The sequence below is a fragment of the Schistocerca gregaria genome, chromosome 10 (genome assembly GCF_023897955.1).
Source record: "Schistocerca gregaria isolate iqSchGreg1 chromosome 10, iqSchGreg1.2, whole genome shotgun sequence".
Lineage (NCBI taxonomy): Eukaryota > Metazoa > Arthropoda > Insecta > Orthoptera > Acrididae > Schistocerca > Schistocerca gregaria.
In genome coordinates this window covers 98,945,090-98,965,115 of record NC_064929.1, presented here as the reverse complement: position 1 = coordinate 98,965,115, position 20,026 = coordinate 98,945,090, and positions in this window count along the sequence as shown.

The window sequence follows — 20,026 nt, the reverse complement described above, 5'->3', positions numbered from 1 at the left end:
CTCAAATAGTCTACGCTTCGATCGTTCCCTGGAAGATCAGTATTAGTTTTGGTGCAAATCTGGATGCATTCTGTAATCTTTGGACCTTCAAAGTGTTGATGAAACACAGAAAGTGCATCGGAATTGAAAACAACAGTCACCATTCGCACTTGCCTCCATGTTAGTAATGTCTCAAACATTCCACGCTTTGATCGTTCCCTGGAAGACCAGTGGTAGTTTCCAATGCACATCTGGAGGCATTCTGTAATCTGTGGACCATCAGAGAGTTGATGAAACACAGAAATTGCATCGGGATTTAATACAACAGTCACCATGCGCACTTACCTACACTGGAGTAATGTCGCAAACAGTCTACGCTTTGATCGTTCCCTAGAAGATCAGTTGTAGTTTCCGATGCACATTTGGTGGCATTCTGCAGTCTGTGGACTATCAGAGTGTTGATGAAACACAGAAATTGCATCATGATTGAATACAACAGTCACCATGCGCACATTCCTCCACGGGAGTAATTTCTCAATTAGTCTACGCTTTGATCGTTCCCTGGAAGACCAGTAGTAGTTTTCGATGCACATTTGGATGCATTCTGTAATCTGTGGACGATCAGAGTGTTGAAGAAACAGATATTGCATCGGGATTGAATACAACAGTCACCATGCCCACTTTCCTCCATGGGAGTAATGTCTCAAACGGTCTACGCTTTGATCGTTCCCTGGAAGACCAGTAGTAGTTTCCGATGCACATCTAGTGGCATTCCTTAATCTGTGGACTATCATAGTGTTGGTGAAACACAGAAATTGTATCGGGATTGAATACAACAGTCTCCATGCGCACTTTCCTCCATGGGAGTAATTTCTCAATTAGTCTACGCTTTGATCGTTCCCTGGAAGACCAGTAGTAGTTTTCGATGCACATTTGGATGCATTCTGTAATCTGTGGACGATCAGAGTGTTGAAGAAACAGATATTGCATCGGGATTGAATACAACAGTCACCATGCCCACTTTCCTCCATGGGAGTAATGTCTCAAACGGTCTACGCTTTGATCGTTCCCTGGAAGACCAGTAGTAGTTTCCAACGCACATCTGGAGGCATTCTGTAAACTGTGGACCATCAGAGTGTTGATGAAACACAGAAATTGCATCGGGATTGAATACAACAGTCACCATGAGCTCTTTCCTCCATGGGAGTAATGTCTGAAACAGTCTACGCTTTGATCGTTCCCTGGAAGACCAGTAGTAGTTTCCGATGCAAATCTGGTGGCATTCTGAAACCTGTGGACTATCAGAGTGTTGATGAAACACAGACATTGCATCGGGATTGAATACAACAGTCACCATGCGCACTTTCCTCCACAGAAGTAATGTCACAAACAGTCTACGATTTGATCGTTCCCTAGAAGACCAGTAGTAGTTTCCGATGCACATCTGGTGGCATTCTGTAATATGTGGACTATCAGTGTGTTGTTGAAACTCAGAAATTGCATCGGGATTGAATACAACAGTCACCATGCGCACTTTCCTTCATGTTAGTAATGTCTCAAACAGTCTACGCTTTGATCGTTCCCTGGAAGACCAGTAGTAGTTTCCGATGCACATCTGGAGGCATTCTGTAATCTGTAAACTATCAGAGTGTTGACGAAACACAGAAATTGCATCGGGATTGAATACAACAGGCACCATTCGCACTTTCCTCCATGGGAGTAATGTCTCAAATAGTCTACGCTTCGATCGTTCCCTGGAAGACCAGTATTAGTTTTCGGTGCAAATCTTGATGCATTCTGTAATCCCTGGACCTTCAAAGTGTTGATGAAACACAGAAATTGCATCGGATTTGAAAACAACAGTCACCATTCGCACTTGCCTCCATGTAAGTAATGTCTCAAACATTCCACGCTTTGATCGTTCCCTGGAAGACCCGTGGTAGTTTCCAATGCACATCTGGAGGCATTCTGTAACCTGTGGACTATCAGAGAGTTGATGAAACACAGAAAATGCATCAGGATTGAATACAACAGTCACCATGCGCACTTTCCTTCGCGGGAGTAATGTCTCAAAGAGTCTGCGCTTTGATCGTTCCCTGGCAGACCAGTAGTAGTTTCCAATGCACATCTGGAGGCATTCTGTAGTCTGTGGACCATCAGAGTGTTGATGAAACACAGAAATTGCATCGGGATTGAATACAACAGTCACCATGAACTCTTTCCTCCATGGGAGTAGTGTCTCAATTAGTCTACGCTTTGATCGTTCCCTGGAAGACCAGTAGTAGTTTTCGATGCACATTTGGATGCATTCTGTAATCTGTGGACGATCAGAGTGTTGAAGAAACAGATATTGCATTGGGATTGAATACAACAGTCACCATGCCCATTTTTCTCTATGGGAGTAATGTCTCAAACGGTCTACGCTTTGATCGTTCCCTGGAAGACCAGTAGTAGTTTCCGATGCAAATCTGGTGGCATTCTGAGACCTGTGGACTATCAGAGAGTTGATGAAACACAGATATAGCATCGGGATTGAATACAACAGTCACCATGCGCACTTTCCTCCACAGAAGTAATGTCTCAAACTGTCTACGCTTTGGTCGTTCCCTAGAAGACCAGTAGTAGTTTCCGATGCAAATCTGGTGGCATTCTGTAATATGTGGACTATCAGAGTGTTGTTGAAACTCAGAAATTGCATCGGCATTGAATACAACAGTCACCATGCGCACTTTCCTTCATGTTAGTAATGTCTCAAACAGTCTACGCTTTGATCGTTCCCTGGAAGACCAGTAGTATTTTCCGATGCACATCTGGAGGCAATCTGTAATCTGTGGACTATCAGAGTGTTGATGAAACACAGAAATTGCATCGGGATTGAATACAACAGCCACCATTCGCACTTTCCTCCATGGGAGTAATGTCTCAAATAGTCTACGCTTCGATCGTTCCCTGGAAGACCAGTATTAGTTTTCGGTGCAAATCTGGATGCATTCTGTAATCTCTGGCCCTTCAAAGTGTTGATGAATCACAGAAATTGCATCGGAATTGAAAACAACAGTCACCATTCCAACTTGCCTATATGTTAGTAATGTCTCAAACATTCCACGCTTTGATCGTTCATTGGAAGACCAGTGGTAGTTTCCAATGCACATTTGGAGGCATTTTGTAATCTGTGGACTATTAGAGAGTTGATGAAACACAGAAATTGCATCGGGATTTAATACAACAGTCACCATGCGCACTTACTTACACAGGAGTAATGTCGCAAACAGTCTACGCTTTGATCGTTCCCTAGAAGACCAGTAGTAGTTTCCGATGCACATCTGGTGGCATTCTGCAATCTGTGGACTATCAGAGTGTTGATGAAACACAGAAATTGCATCGGGATTGAATACAACAGTCACCATGCGCACTTTCCTCCATGTTAGTAATGTCTCAAACAGTCTACGCATTGATCGTTCCCCGGAAGACCAGTGGTAGTTTCCAATACACATCTGAAGGCATTCTGTAATCTATGGACTATCAGAGTGTTGATGAAACACAGAAATTGCATCGGGATTGAATACAACACTCACCATGCGCAATTTCCTCAATATGAGTAACGTCTGTAACAGTCTACGCTTTGATCGTTCCCTGGAAGACCAGTAGTAGTTTCCGATGCACATCTGGAGGCATTCTGTAATCTGTGGACTATCAGAGTGTTGATGAAACACAGAAATTGAATCGGGATTGAATACATCAGTCACCTTGCGCACTCTCCTCCATGGGAGTAATCTCTCAAACAGTCTACGCTTTGATCGTTCCCCGGAAGGCCAGTAGTAGTTTCCGATGCACATCGGGATGCATTATGAAATCTGTGGACTAACTGAGTGTTGATGAAACACAGAAATTGCATCGGGATTGAATATAACAGTGACCATGCGCACTTTCCTCCACGGGAGTAATGCCTGAAACAGTCCACGCTTTGATCGTTCCCTGGAAGACCAGTAGTAGTTTCCGATGCACATCTGGAGGCATTCTGTAATCTGTGGACTATCAGAGTGTTGATGAAACACAGAAATTGCATCGGGATTGAATACAACAGCCACCATTCGCACTTTCCTCCATGGGAGTAATGTCTCAAATAGTCTACGCTTCGATCGTTCCCTGGAAGACCAGTATTAGTTTTCGGTGCAAACCTGGATGCATTCTGTAATCTTTGGACCTTCAAAGTGTTGATGAAACACAGAAATTGCATCGGAATTGAAAACAACAGTCACCATTCGCACTTGCCTCCATGTTAGTAATGTCTCAAACATTCCACGCTTTGATCGTTCCCTGGAAGACCAGTGGTAGTTTCCAATGCACATCTGGAGGCATTCTGTAATCTGTGGACTATCAGAGAGTTGATGAAACACAGTAATTGCATCGGGATTTAATACAACAGTCACCATGCGCACATACCTACACAGGAGTAATGTCGCAAACAGTCTACGCTTTGATCGTTCCCTACAAGACCAGTTGTAGTTTCCGATGCACATCTGGTGGCATTCTGCAATCTGTGGACTATCAGAGTGTTGATGAAACACAGAAATTGCATCATGATTGAATACAACAGTCACCATGCGCACATTCCTCCACGGGAGTAATGTCTCAAACAGTCTACGTTTTGATCGTTCCCTGGAAGACCAGTAGTAGTTTACGATTCACATCTGGAGGCATTCTGTAATCAGTCACCATGAGCTCTTTCCTCCATGGGAGTAATGTCTGAAACAGTCTACGCTTTGATCGTTCCCTGGAAGACCAGTAGTAGTTTCCGATGCAAATCTGGTGGCATTCTGAAACCTGTGGACTATCAGAGTGTTGATGAAACACAGATATTGCATCGGGATTGAATACAACAGTCAACATGCGCACTTTCTTCCACAGAAGTAATGTCTCAAACTGTCTACGCTTTGATCGTTCCCTAGAAGACCAGTAGTAGTTTCCGATGCACATCTGGTGGTATTCTGTAATATGTGGACTATCAGAGTGTTGTTGAAACTCAGAAATTGCATCGGGATTGAATACAACAGTCACCATGCGCACTTTCCTTCATGTTAGTAATGTCTCAAACAGTCTACGCTTTGATCGTTCCCTGGAAGACCAGTAGTAGTTTCCGATGCACATCTGGAGGCATTCTGTAATCTGTGGACTATCAGAGTGTTGATGAAACACAGAAATTGCATCGGGATTGAATACAACAGCCACCATTCGCACTTTCCTCCATGGGAGTAATGTCTCAAATAGTCTACGCTTCGATCGTTCCCTGGAAGACCAGTACTAGTTTTCGGTGCAAATCTGGATACATTCTGTAATCCCTGGACCTTCAAAGTGTTGATGAAACACAGAAATTGCATCGGAATTGAAAACCACAGTCACCATTCGCACTTGCCTCCATGTTAGTAATGTCTCAAACATTCCACGCTTTGATCGTTCCCTGGAAGACCAGTGGTAGTTTCCAATGCACATCTGGAGGCATTCTGTAATCTGTGGACTATCAGAGAGTTGATGAAACACAGAAATTGCATCGGGATTTAATACAACAGTCACCATGCGCACTTACCTACACTGGAGTAATGTCGCAAACAGTCTACGCTTTGATCGTTCCCTAGAAGACCAGTAGTAGTTTCCGATGCACATCTGGTGGCATTCTGTAATCTGTGGACTATCAGAGAGTTGATGAAACACAGAAATTGCATCGGGATTTAATACAACAGTCACCATGCGCACTTACCTACACAGGAGTAATGTCGCAAACAGTCTACGCTTTGATCGTTCCCTACAAGACCAGTTGTAGTTTCCGATGCACATCTGGTGGCATTCTGCAATCTGTGGACTATCAGAGTGTTGATGAAACACAGAAATTGCATCATGATTGAATACAACAGTCACCATGCGCACATTCCTCCACGGGAGTAATGTCTCAAACAGTCTACGTTTTGATCGTTCCCTGGAAGACCAGTAGTAGTTTACGATTCACATCTGGAGGCATTCTGTAATCAGTCACCATGAGCTCTTTCCTCCATGGGAGTAATATCTGAAACAGTCTACGCTTTGATCGTTCCCTGGAAGACCAGTAGTAGTTTCCGATGCAAATCTGGTGGCATTCTGAAACCTGTGGACTATCAGAGTGTTGATGAAACACAGATATTGCATCGGGATTGAATACAACAGTCACCATGCGCACTTTCCTCCACAGAAGTAATGTCTCAAACAGTCTACGCTTTGATCGTTCCCTAGAAGACCAGTAGTAGTTTCCGATGCACATCTGGTGGTATTCTGTAATATGTGGACTATCAGAGTGTTGTTGAAACTCAGAAATTGCATCGGGATTGAATACAACAGTCACCATGCGCACTTTCCTTCATGTTAGTAATGTCTCAAACAGTCTACGCTTTGATCGTTCCCTGGAAGACCAGTAGTAGATTCCAATGCACATCTGGAGGCATTCTGTAATCTTTGGACCTTCAAAGTGTTGATATATCACAGATATTGCATCGGGATTGAATACAACAGTCACCATGCGCACTTTCCTCCATGTTAGTAATGTCTCAAACAGTCTACGCATTGATCGTTCCCCGGAAGACCAATGGTAGTTTCCAATGCACATCTGAAGGCATTCTGTAATCTATGGACTATCAGAGTGTTGATGAAACACAGAAATTGCATCGGGATTGAATACAACACTCACCATGCGCAATTTCCTCAATATGAGTAACGTCTGTAACAGTCTACGCTTTGATCGTACCCTGGAAGACCAGTAGTAGTTTCCGATGCACATCTGGAGGCATTCTGTAATCTGTGGACTATCAGAGTGTTGATGAAACACAGAAATTGAATCGGGATTGAATACATCAGTCACCTTGCGCACTCTCCTCCATGGGAGTAATCTCTCAAACAGTCTACGATTTGATCGTTCCCTGGAAGGCCAGTAGTAGTTTCCGATGCACATCGGGATGCATTATGAAATCTGTGGACTAACTGAGTGTTGATGAAACACAGAAATTGCATCGGGATTGAATATAACAGTGACCATGCGCACTTTCCTCCACGGGAGTAATGCCTGAAACAGTCCACGCTTTGATCGTTCCCTGGAAGACCAGTAGTAGTTTCCGATGCAAATCTGGTGGCATTCTGAAACCTGTGGACTATCAGAGTGTTGATGAAACACACATATTGCATCGGGATTGAATACAACAGTCACCATGCGCACTTTCCTCAATGGGAGTAATGTCTCAAACGGTCTACGCTTTGATCGTTCCCTGGAAGACCAGTAGTAGTTTCCAACGCACATCTAGTGGCATTCCTTAATCTGTGGACTATCATAGTGTTGGTGAAACACAGAAATTGTATCGGGATTGAATACAACAGTCTCCATGCGCACTTTCCTCCATGGGAGTAATGTCTCAATTAGTCTACGCTTTGATCGTTCCCTGGAAGACCAGTAGTAGTTTTCGATGCACATTTGGATGCATTATGTAATCTGTGGACGATCAGAGTGTTGAAGAAACAGATATTGCATCGGGATTGAATACAACAGTCACCATGCCCACTTTCCTCAATGGGAGTAATGTCTCAAACGGTCTACGCTTTGATCCTTCCCTGGAAGACCTGTAGTAGTTTCCAACGCACATCTGGGGGCATTCTGTAATCTGTGGACCATCAGAGTGTTGATGAAACACAGAAATTGCATCGGGATTGAATACAACAGTCACCATGAGCTCTTTCCTCCATGGGAGTAATGTCTGAAACAGTCTACGCTTTGATCGTTCCCTGGAAGACCAGTAGTAGTTTCCGATGCAAATCTGGTGGCATTCTGAAACCTGTGGACTATCAGAGTGTTGATGAAACACAGATATTGCATCGGGATTGAATACAACAGTCACCATGCGCACTTTCCTCCACAGAAGTAATGTCTCAAACAGTCTACGCTTTGATCGTTCCCTAGAAGACCAGTAGTAGTTTCCGATGCACATCTGGTGGCATTCTGTAATATGTGGACTATCAGAGTGTTGTTGAAACTCAGAAATTGCATCGGGATTGAATACAACAGTCACCATGCGCACTTTCCCTCATGTTAGTAATGTCTCAAACAGTCTACGCTTTCATCGTTCCCTGGAAGACCAGTAGTAGTTTCCGATGCACATGTGGAGGCATTCTGTAATCTGTGGACTATCAGAGTGTTGATGAAACACAGAAATTGCATCGGGATTTAATACAACAGTCACCATGCGCACTTACTTACACAGGAGTAATGTCGCAAACATTCTACGCTTTGATCGTTCCGTAGAAGACCAGTAGTAGTTTCCGATGCACATCTGGTGGCATTCTGCAATCTGTGGACTATCAGAGTGTTGATGAAACACAGAAATTGCATCATGATTGAATACAACAGTCACCATGCGCACTTTCCTCCACGGGAGTAATGTCTCAAACAGTCTACGTTTTGATCTTTCCCTGGAAGACCAGTAGTAGTTTCCAATGCACATCTGGAGGCATTCTGTAATCTTTGGACCTTCAAAGTGTTGATATATCACAGATATTGCATCGGGATTGAATACAACAGTCACCATGCGCACTTTCCTCCATGTTAGTAATGTCTCAAACAGTCTACGCATTGATCGTTCCCCGGAAGACCAGTGGTAGTTTCCAATGCACATCTGAAGGCATTCTGTAATCTATGGACTATCAGAGTGTTGATGAAACACAGAAATTGCATCGGGATTGAATACAACACTCACCATGCGCAATTTCCTCAATATGAGTAACGTCTGTAACAGTTTACGCTTTGATCGTACCCTGGAAGACCAGTAGTAGTTTCCGATGCACATCTGGAGGCATTCTGTAATCTGTGGACTATCAGAGTGTTGATGAAACACAGAAATTGAATCGGGATTGAATACATCAGTCACATTGCGCACTCTCCTCCATGGGAGTAATCTCTCAAACAGTCTACGATTTGATCGTTCCCTGGAAGGCCAGTAGTAGTTTCCGATGCACATCGGGATGCATTATGAAATCTGTGGACTAACTTTGTGTTGATGAAACACAGAAATTGCATCGGGATTGAATATAACAGTGACCATGCGCACTTTCCTCCACGGGAGTAATGCCTGAAACAGTCCACGCTTTGATCGTTCCCTGGAAGACCAGTAGTAGTTTCCGATGCACATCTGGAGGCATTCTGTAATCTGTGGACTATCAGAGTGTTGATGAAACACAGAAATTGCATCGGGATTGAATACAACAGCCACCATTCGCACTTTCCTCCATGGGAGTAATGTCTCAAATAGTCTACGCTTCGATCGTTCCCTGGAAGACCAGTATTAGTTTTCGGTGCAAATCTGGATGCATTCAGTAATCTTTGGACCTTCAAAGTGTTGATGAAACACAGAAATTGCATCGGAATTGAAAACAACAGTCACCATTCGCACTTGCCTCCATGTTAGTAATGTCTCAAACATTCCACGCTTTGATCGTTCCCTGGAAGAACAGTGGTAGTTTCCAATGCACATCTGGAGGCATTCTGTAATCTGTGGACTATCAGAGAGTTGATGAAACACAGAAATTGCATCGGGATTTAATACAACAGTCACCATGCGCACTTACCTACACAGGAGTAATGTCGCAAACAGTCTACGCTTTGATCGTTCCCTAGAAGACCAGTTGTAGTTTCCGATGCACATCTGGTGGCATTCTGCAATCTGTGGACTATCAGAGTGTTGATGAAACACAGAAATTGCATCATGATTGAATACAACAGTCACCATGCGCACATTCCTCCACGGGAGTAATGTCTCAAACAGTCTACGTTTTGGTCGTTCCCTGGAAGACCAGTAGTAGTTTACGATTTCACATCTGGAGGCATTCTGTAATCTGTGGACTATCAGAGTGTTCATTAATTACAGAAATTGCATCGGGACTGAATACAACTGTCACCATGCGCACTTTCCTCCACAGGAGTAATGTCTCAAACAGTCTACGCTTTGATCGTTCCCTGGAAGACCAGTAGTAGTTTCCGATGCACATCTAGTGGTATTCCTTAATCTGTGGACTATCATAGTGTTGGTGAAACACAGAAATTGTATCGGGATTGAATACAACAGTCTCCAAGCGCACTTTCCTCCATGAGAGTAATGTCTCAATTAGTCTACGCTTTGATCGTTCCCTGGAAGACCAGTAGTAGTTTTCGATGCACATTTGGATGCATTCTGTAATCTGTGGACGATCAGAGTGTTGAAGAAACAGATATTGCATCGGGATTGAATACAACAGTCACCATGCCCACTTTCCTCCATGGGAGTAATGTCTCAAACGGTCTACGCTTTGATCGTTCCCTGGAAGACCAGTAGTAGTTTCCAACGCACATCTGGAGGCATTCTGTAATCTGTGGACCATCAGAGTGTTGATGAAACACAGAAATTGCATCGGGATTGAATACAACAGTCACCATGAGCTCTTTCCTCCATGGGATAATGTCTGAAACAGTCTACGCTTTGATCGTTCCCTGGAAGACCAGTAGTAGTTTCCGATGCAAATCTGGTGCCATTCTGAAACCTGTGGACTATCAGAGTGTTGATGAAACACAGATATTGCATCGGGATTGAATACAACAGTCACCATGCGCACTTTCCTCCACAGAAGTAATGTTTCAAACAGTCTACGCTTTGATCGTTCCCTAGAAGACCAGTAGTAGTTTCCGATGCAAATCTGGTGGCATTCTGTAATATGTGGACTATCAGAGTGTTGTTGAAACTCAGAAATTGCATCGGGATTGAATACAACAGTCACCATGCGCACTTTCCTTCATGTTAGTAATGTCTCAAACAGTCTACGCTTCGATCGTTCCCTGGAAGACCAGTAGTAGTTTCCGATGCACATCTGGAGGCATTCTGTAATCTGTGGACTATCAGAGTGTTGATGAAACACAGAAATTGCATCGGGATTGAATACAACAGCCACCATTCGCACTTTCCTCCATGGGAGTAATGTCTCAAATAGTCTACGCTTCGATCGTTCCCTGGAAGACGAGTACTAGTTTTCGGTGCAAATCTGGATGCATTCTGTAATCCCTGGACCTTCAAAGTGTTGATGAAACACAGAAATTGCATCGGAATTGAAAACAACAGTCACCATTCGCACTTGTCTCCATGTTAGTAATGTCTCAAACATTCCACGCTTTGATCGTTCCCTGGAAGACCCGTGGTAGTTTCCAATGCACATCTGGAGGCATTCTGTAATCTGTGGACTATCAGAGAGTTGATGAAACACAGAAATTGCATCGGGATTTAATACAACAGTCACCATGCGCACTTACCTACACAGGAGTAATGTCGCAAACAGTCTATGCTTTGATCGTTCCCTAGAAGACCAGTAGTAGTTTCCGATGCACATCTGGTGGCATTCTGCAATCTGTGGACTATCAGAGTGTTGATGAAACACAGAAATTGCATCATGATTGAATACAACAGTTACCATGCGCACTTTCCTCCACGGGAGTAATGTCTCAAACAGTCTACGTTTTGATCGTTCCCTGGAAGACCAGTAGTAGTTTCCGATGCACATCTGGAGGCATTCTGTAATCTTTGGACCTTCAAAGTCTTGATATATCACAGATATTGCATCGGGATTGAATACAACAGTCACCATGCGCACTTTCCTCCATGTTAGTAATGTCTCAAACAGTCTACACATTGATCGTTCCCCGGAAGACCAGTGGGAGTTTCCAATGCACATCTGTAGGAATTCTGTAATCTATGGACTATCAGAGTGTTGATGAAACACAGAAATTGCATCGGTATTGAATACAACACTAACCATGCGCAATTTCCTCAATATGAGTAACGTCTGTAACAGTCTACGCTTCGATCGTTCAATGGAAGACCAGTAGTAGTTTCCGATGCACATCTGGAGGCATTCTGTAATCTGTGGACGATCAGAGTGTTGATGAAACACAGAAATTGCATCGGGATTGAATACAACAGTCACCATGCGCACTTTCCTCCATGGGAGTAAGGTCTCAAACGTTCTACGCTTTGATCATTCCCCGGAAGACCAGTAGTTGTTTCTGATGCACGTCTGATGGCATTCTGTAATCTGTGGACTATCAGAGTGTTGATAAAAACACAGAAATTGCATCGGGATTGAATACAACAGTCACCATGCGCATTTTCATCCATGGGAGTAACGCCTGAAACAGTCCACGCTTTGATCGTTCCCTGGAAGACCAGTAGTAGTTTCCGATGCACATCTGGAGGCATTCTGTAATCTGTGGACTATCAGAGGGTTGATGAAACACAGAAATTGCATCGGGATTGAATACAACAGCCACCATTCGCACTTTCCTCCATGGGAGTAATGTCTCAAATAGTCTACGCTTCGATCGTTCCCTGGAAGACCAGTATTAGTTTTCGGTGCAAATCTGGATGCATTCTGTAATCTTTGGACCTTCAAAGTGTTGATGAAACACAGAAATTGCATCGGAATTGAAAACAACAGTCACCATTCGCACTTGCCTCCATGTTAGTAATGTCTCAAACATTCCACGCTTGGATCGTTCCCTGGAAGACCCGTGGTAGTTTCCAATGCACATCTGGAGGCATTCTGTAATCTGTGGACTATCAGAGAGTTGATGAAACACAGAAATTGCATCGGGATTTAATACAACAGTCACCATGCGCACTTACCTACACAGGAGTAATGTCGCAAACAGTCTACGCTTTGATCGTTCCCTAGAAGACCAGTAGTAGTTTCCGACGCACATCTGGTGGCATTGTGCAATCTGTGGACTATCAGAGTGTTGATGAAACACAGAAATTGCATCATGATTGAATACAACAGTCACCATGCGCACTTTCCTCAACAGGAGTAATGTCTCAAACAGTCTACGTTTTGATCGTTCCCTGGAAGACCAGTAGTAGTTTCCGATGCACATCTGGAGGCATTCTGTAATCTTTGGACCTTCAAAGTGTTGATATATCACAGATATTTCATCGGGATTGAATACAACAGTCACCATGCGCACTTTCCTCCATGTTAGTAATGTCTCAAACAGTCTACGCATTGATCGTTCCCCGGAAGACCAGTGGTAGTTTCCAATGCACATCTGAAGGCATTTTGTAATCTATAGACTATCAGAGTGTTGATGAAACACAGAAATTGCATCGGGATTGAATACAACACTCACCATGCGCAATTTCCTCAATATGAGTAACGTCTGTAACAGTCTACGCTTCGATCGTTCCCTGGAAGACCAGTAGTAGTTTCCGATGCACATCTGGAGGCATTCTGTAATCTGTGGACTATCAGAGTGTTGATGAAACACAGAATTTGAATCGGGATTGAATACATCAGTCACCTTGCGCACTCTCCTCCATGTTAGTAATGTCTCAAACAGTCTACGCTTTGATCGTTCCCTGGAAGACCAGTGGTAGTTTCCAATGCACATCTGGAGGCATTCTGTAATCTGTGGACTATCAGAGTGTTGATGAAACACAGAAATTGCATCGGGATTGAATACAAAAGTCACCATGCGCACTTTCCTCCATGGGAGTAAGGTCTCAAACGGTCTACGCTTTGATCGTTCCCCGGAAGACCAGTAGTAGTTTCTGATGCACGTCTGATGGCATTCTGTAATCTGTGGACTATCAGAGTGTTGATAAAAACACAGAAATTGCATCGGGATTGAATACAACAGTCACCATGCGCATTTTCATCCATGGGAGTAATGCCTGAAACAGTCCACGCTTTGATCGTTCCCTGGAAGACCAGTAGTAGTTTCCGATGCACATCTGGAGGCATTCTGTAATCTGTGGACTATCAGAGTGTTTATGAAACACAGAAATTGCATCGGGATTGAATACAACAGCCACCATTCACACTTTCCTCCATGGGAGTAATGTCTCAAATAGTCTACGCTTCGATCGTTCCCTGGAAGACCAGTATTAGTTTTCGGTGCAAATCTGGATGCATTCTGTAACCTTTGGACCTTCAAAGTGTTGATGAAACACAGAAATTGCATCGGAATTGAAAACAACAGTCACCATTCGCACTTGCCTCCATGTTAGTAATGTCTCAAACATTCCACGCTTGGATCGTTCCCTGGAAGACCAGTGGTAGTTTCCAATGCACATCTAAAGGCATTCTGTAATCTATGGACTATCAGAGTGTTGATGAAACACAGAAATTGCGTCGGGATTGATTACAACAGTCACCATGCGCAATTTTCCTCAATATGAGTAACGTCTGTAACAGTCTACGCTTTGATCGTTCCCTGGAAGACCCGTAGTACTTTCCGATGCACATCTGGAGGCATTCTGTAATCTGTGGACTATCAGAGTGTTGATGAAACACAGAAATTGAATCGGGATTGAATACATCAGTCACCTTGCGCACTCTCCTCCATGGGAGTAATCTCTCAAACAGTCTACGCTTTGATCGTTCCCTGGAAGGCCAGTAGTAGTTTCCGATGCACATCTGGTGGCATTATGAAATCTGTTGACTAACTGGGTGTTGATGAAACACAGAAATTGCATCGGGATTGAATATAACAGTGACCATGCGCACTTTCCTCCATGTTAGTAATGTCTCAAACGGTCTACGCGTTAATCGTTTCCTGAAAGAACAGTAGTAGTTTCCGATGCACGTGTGGTGGCATTCTGTAATCTGTTGAGTATCAGAGTGTTGATTTAACACAGAAATTGCATCGGGATTGAATACAACAGTCACCATGCGCACATTCCTCCACGGGAGTAATGTCTCAAACAGTCTACGGTTTGATCGTTCCCTGGAAGGCCAGTAGTAGTTTCCGATGGACCTCTGGTGGCATTTTGTATTCTGTGGACTATCAGAGTGTTGATGAAACACAGAAATTGCATCGGGATTGAATACAACAGTCACCATGTGCACTTTCCTCCACGGAAGTAATGTCTCAAACAGTCTACGCTTTGATCGTTCCCTGGAATACCAGTAGTAATGTCCGATGCACATCTGGTGGCTTTCCTTAATCTGTGGACTATCAGAGTGTTGCTGAAACACAGAAATTTCATCGGGATTAAATACAACAGGCACCATGCGTACTTGCCTCCATGTTTGTATTGTCTCAAACAGTCTACGCTTTGATCGTTCCCTGGAAGACCAGTGGTAGTTTCCGATGCACATCCGGAGACATTCTGTAATCTGTGGACTATCAGAGTGTTGATGAAACACAGAAATTTAATCGGGATTAAATACAACAGTCACCATGCCCACCTTCCTCCATGGGAGTAATGTCTCAAAGAGTTTACGCTTTGATCGTTAGCTGGAAGACCAGTAGTAGCTTCAGATGCACATCTGGAGGCATTCTAAAATCTGTGGACTATCAGAGTGTTGATGAAACACAGAAATTGCATCGGGATTGAATATAACAGTGACCATGCGCACTTTCCTCCATGTTAGTAATGTCTCAAACAGTCTACGCTTTGATCGTTCCCAGGAAGACCAGTGGTAGTTTCCGATGCACATCTGGGGGCATTCTGTAATCTGTGGACTATCAGAGTGTTGATGAAACACAGAAATTGCATCGGGATTGAATACAACAGTCACCATGCGCACTTTCCTCCACGGGAGTAAGGTCTCAAACGGTCTACGCTTTGATCGTTCCCCGGAAGACCAGTAGTAGTTTCCGATGCACGTCTGGTGGTATTCTGTAATCTGTGGACTATCAGAGTGTTGATAAAAACACAGAAATTGCATCGGGATTGAATACAACAGTCACCATGCGCATTTTCATCCATGGGAGTAATGTCTCAAATAGTCTACGGTTTGATTGTTCCTGGAAGACCAGTAGTAGTTTCCAATGCACATCTGGAGGTATTCTGTAATCTGTGGACCATCAGAGTGTTGATGAAACACAGAAATTGCATCGGGATTGAATACAACAGTCACCATGAGCTCTTTCCTCCATGGGAGTAATGTCTGAAATAGTCCACGCTTTGATCGGTACGTCGATGACCAGTAGTAGTTTCCGATGCACATCTGGAGGCAATCTGTAATCTGTGGACTATCAGAGTGTTGATGAAACACAGAAATTGCATCGGGATTCGATACAACAGTCACCATGCGCACTTTCCTCCACGGGAGTAATGTCTCAATCAGTCTACGCTTTGATCGTTCGCTGGAAGACCAGTAGTTGTTTCCGATGCACATCTGGTGGCTTTCTGAAACCTGTGGACAATCGGAGTGTTGATGAAACAGAGAAACTGCATCGGGATTGAATAAAACAGTCACAATGCGCACTTTCCTCCACAGGAGTAATGTCTCAAACAGTCAACGCTTTGATCGTTCCCTAGAACACCAGTAGTAGTTTCCGATGCACATCTGGTGGCATTCTGTAATCTGTGGACCCTCAGAGTGTTGATGAAACACAGAAATTGCATCGGGATTGAATACAACAGTCACCATGCGCACTTTCCTTCATGTTAGCAATGTCTCAAACAGTCTACGCTTTGATCGTTAACTGGAAGACCAGTGGTAGTTTGCAATGCACATCTGGAGGCATTCTGTAATCTGTGGACTATCAGAGTGTTGATGAAACACAGAATATGCATCGGGATTGAATACAACAGTCACCATGGGCACTTTCCTCCATGGAAGTAATGTCTGAAAGAGTCCACGCTTTCATCGCTCCCTCGATGACCAGTAGTAGTTTCCGATGCACATCTGGTGGCATTCGGTTATCTGTGGACTATCAGAGTGTTGATGAAGCACAGAAATTGCATAGGGATTGAATACAACAGTCACCATGCGCACTTTTCTCCACAGGAGTAATGTCTCAAACAGTCTACGATTTGATCGTTCCCTGGAAGACCAGTAGGAGTTTCCGATGCACATCTGGTGGCATTCTGTAATCTGTGGACTATCAGAGTGATGATGAAACACAGAAATTGCATCGGGAATGAATACAACAGTCACCATGCGCACTTTCCTCCACGGGAGTAATGTCTCAAAGAGTCTATGCTTTGATCGTTCCCTGGAAGACCAGTAGTAGTTTCCGATGCTCATTTGGAGGCATTCTGTAATCCGTGGACTATCAGAGTGTTGATGAAACACAGAAATTTAATCGGGCTTTAATATAACAGTCACCATGCTCTCTTTCCTCCATGTTAGTAATGTCTCTAACAGTCTCATCTTTGATCGTTCCCTGGAAAACCAGTGGTAGTTTGCAATGCACATCTGGAGGCATTCTGTAATCTGTGGACTATCAGAGTGTTGATGAAACACAGAAATTGGATCGGGATTGAATACAACAGTCACTATGCACACTTTACTCCACAGGAGGTATGTGTCAAATAGTCTACGCTTTGATCGTTCCCTGGAAGACCAGAGGTAGTTTCCGATGCACATCCGGAGGCATTCTAAAATCTGTGGACTATCAGAGTATTGATATAACACAGATATTTATTCGGGATTGAATACAACAGTCTTCATGCGCACCTTCCTCCATGGGAGTTATGTCTCAAAGAGTTTTACGCTTTGATCGTTCCCTGAAAGACCAGTAGTAGTTTCCGATGCACATCTGGAGGCATTCTGTAATCCGTGGACTATCAGAGTGTTGATGAAACACAGAAATTGAATCGGGATTTAATATAACAGTCACCATGCCTCCTTTCCACCATGTTAGTAATCTCTCTAACAGTCTACTCTTTGATCGTTCCCTGGAAGACCAGTGGTAGTTTGCAATGAACATCTGGAGGCATTCTGTAATCTGTGGACTATCAGAGTGTTGATGAAACACAGAAATTGCATCGGGATTGAATTCAAACAGGCACCATGCGCACTTTCCTCCACAGGAGTAGTGTCTCAAACAGTCTACGCTTTGATCGTTCCCAGGAAGACCAGTGGTAGTTTCCATTGCACATCTGGAGGCATTCTGTAATCTGTGGACCTTCAAAGTGTTGATGAAACACAGAAATTGCATCAGGATTGAATACAACAGTCACCATGCGCACTTGCCTCCATGTTAGTTATGTCTCAAAGAGTCTACGCTTTGATCGTAACCTGGAAGACCAGTAGTAGTTTCCGATGCACATCCGGAGGCATTCTAAAATCTGTCGACTATCAGAGTGTTGATGAAACACAGAAATTGCATCGGGGTTGAATACAAAAGACACCATCCGCACTTTCCTCCATGGGAGTAATGTCTCAATTAGACTACGCTTTGATCGTTCCCTAGAAGACCAGTAGTAGTTTCTGATGCACATCTGGTTACATTCTCTAATCTGTGGACTATCAGAGTTTTGATGAAACACAGAAATTGAATCGGGATTGAATACAACCGTCACCATGGGCACTTTCCTCCACGGGAAAAATGTCTCAAACAGTCTAAGCTTTGAACGTACCCTGGATGACCAGTAGTAGTTTCCGATGCACATCTGGTGGCATTCTGAAACCTGTGGACTACCAGACTGTTGATGAAACACAGATATTGCATCGGGATTGAATACAACAGTCACCATGCGCACTTTCCTCCACAGGAGGTATGTCTCAAACAGTCCACGTTTTGATCAATCAGTGGAAGACCAGTAGTAGTTTCCGATGCACATCTGTGTGCATTCTGTAATCTGTAGACTATCTGAGTGTTGATGAGATACAGAAGTTGCATCGGGATTGAATTCAACAGTCACCATGCGCACTTTCCTCCACGGGAGGTATGTCTCAAACAGTCTACTGTTTGATCGTTAACTGCAAGACCAGTAGTAGTTTCCGATGCACATCTGGATGCATTCTGTAATCTGTGGACTATCAGAGTGTTGATGAAACACAGAAATTGCATCGGGATTGAATACAACAGTCACCATGCGCACTTTCCACCATTTTAGTAATGTCTCAAACAGTCTACGCTTTGATCGTTCCCTGGGAGACCAGTGGTAGTTTCCAATGCACATCTCGACGCATTCTGTAATCTGTGGACTATCAGAGTGTTGATGAAACACAGGAATTGCATCGGGATTGAATACAACAGTCACCATGCGCACTTTCCTCCACAGGAGTAATGTCTCAAACAGTCTATGCTTTGATCGTTCCCTGGAAGACCAGTAGTAGTTTCCAAAGCACATCTGGAGGCATTCTGTAACCTGTGGACTATCAGAGTGTTAATAAAACACAGAAATTTCATCCGGATTGAATACAACAGTGACCATGCGCACTTTCCTCCACGGGAGTAATGTCTGAAACAGACTACGCTTTGATCGTTCCCAGGAAGACCAGTAATAGTTTCAATGCCCATCTGGAGGCAATGTGTACTCTGTGGACTTTCAGAGTGTTGATGAAAATCAGAGATTGCATCGGATTGAATACAACAGTCACCATGCGCACTTTCCTCCATGGGAGTATTGTCTCTAAGAGTCTACGCTTTGATCGTTCCCAGGAAGACCAGTAGTAGTTTCCGTTGCACATGTGGAGGCATTCTGTAATCTGTGGAGTATCAGAGTGTTGATGAAACACAGAAATTGCATCGTTATTGAAAACAACATTCACCATGCGCACTTTCCTCCACAGGAGTAATGTCTCAAACAGTCTACGCTTTGATCGTTCCCTGGAAGACCAGTGGTAGTTTCCAATGCACATCTGGATGCATTCTGTAATCTGTGGACTATCAGAGTGTTGATGAAACACAGGAATTGCATCGGGATTGAATACAACAATCACCATGCGCACTTTCCTCAACAGGAGTAATGTCTCAAACAGTCTACGCTTTGATCGTTCCCTGGAAGACCAGTAGTAGTTTCCAAAGCACATCTGGAGGCATTCTGTAACCTGTGGACTATCAGAGTGTTAATAAAACACAGAAATTTCATCGGGATTGAATAGAACAGTCACCATGCGCACTTTCCTCCACGGGAGTAATGTCTCAAACAGTCTACACTTTGATCGATCCCTGGAAGACCGGTAGAAGTTACCGATGGACATCTGGAGGCATTCTGTAATCTGTGGACTATCAGAGTGTTGATGAAACACAGAAATTGCATCGGGATTGAATACAACAGTC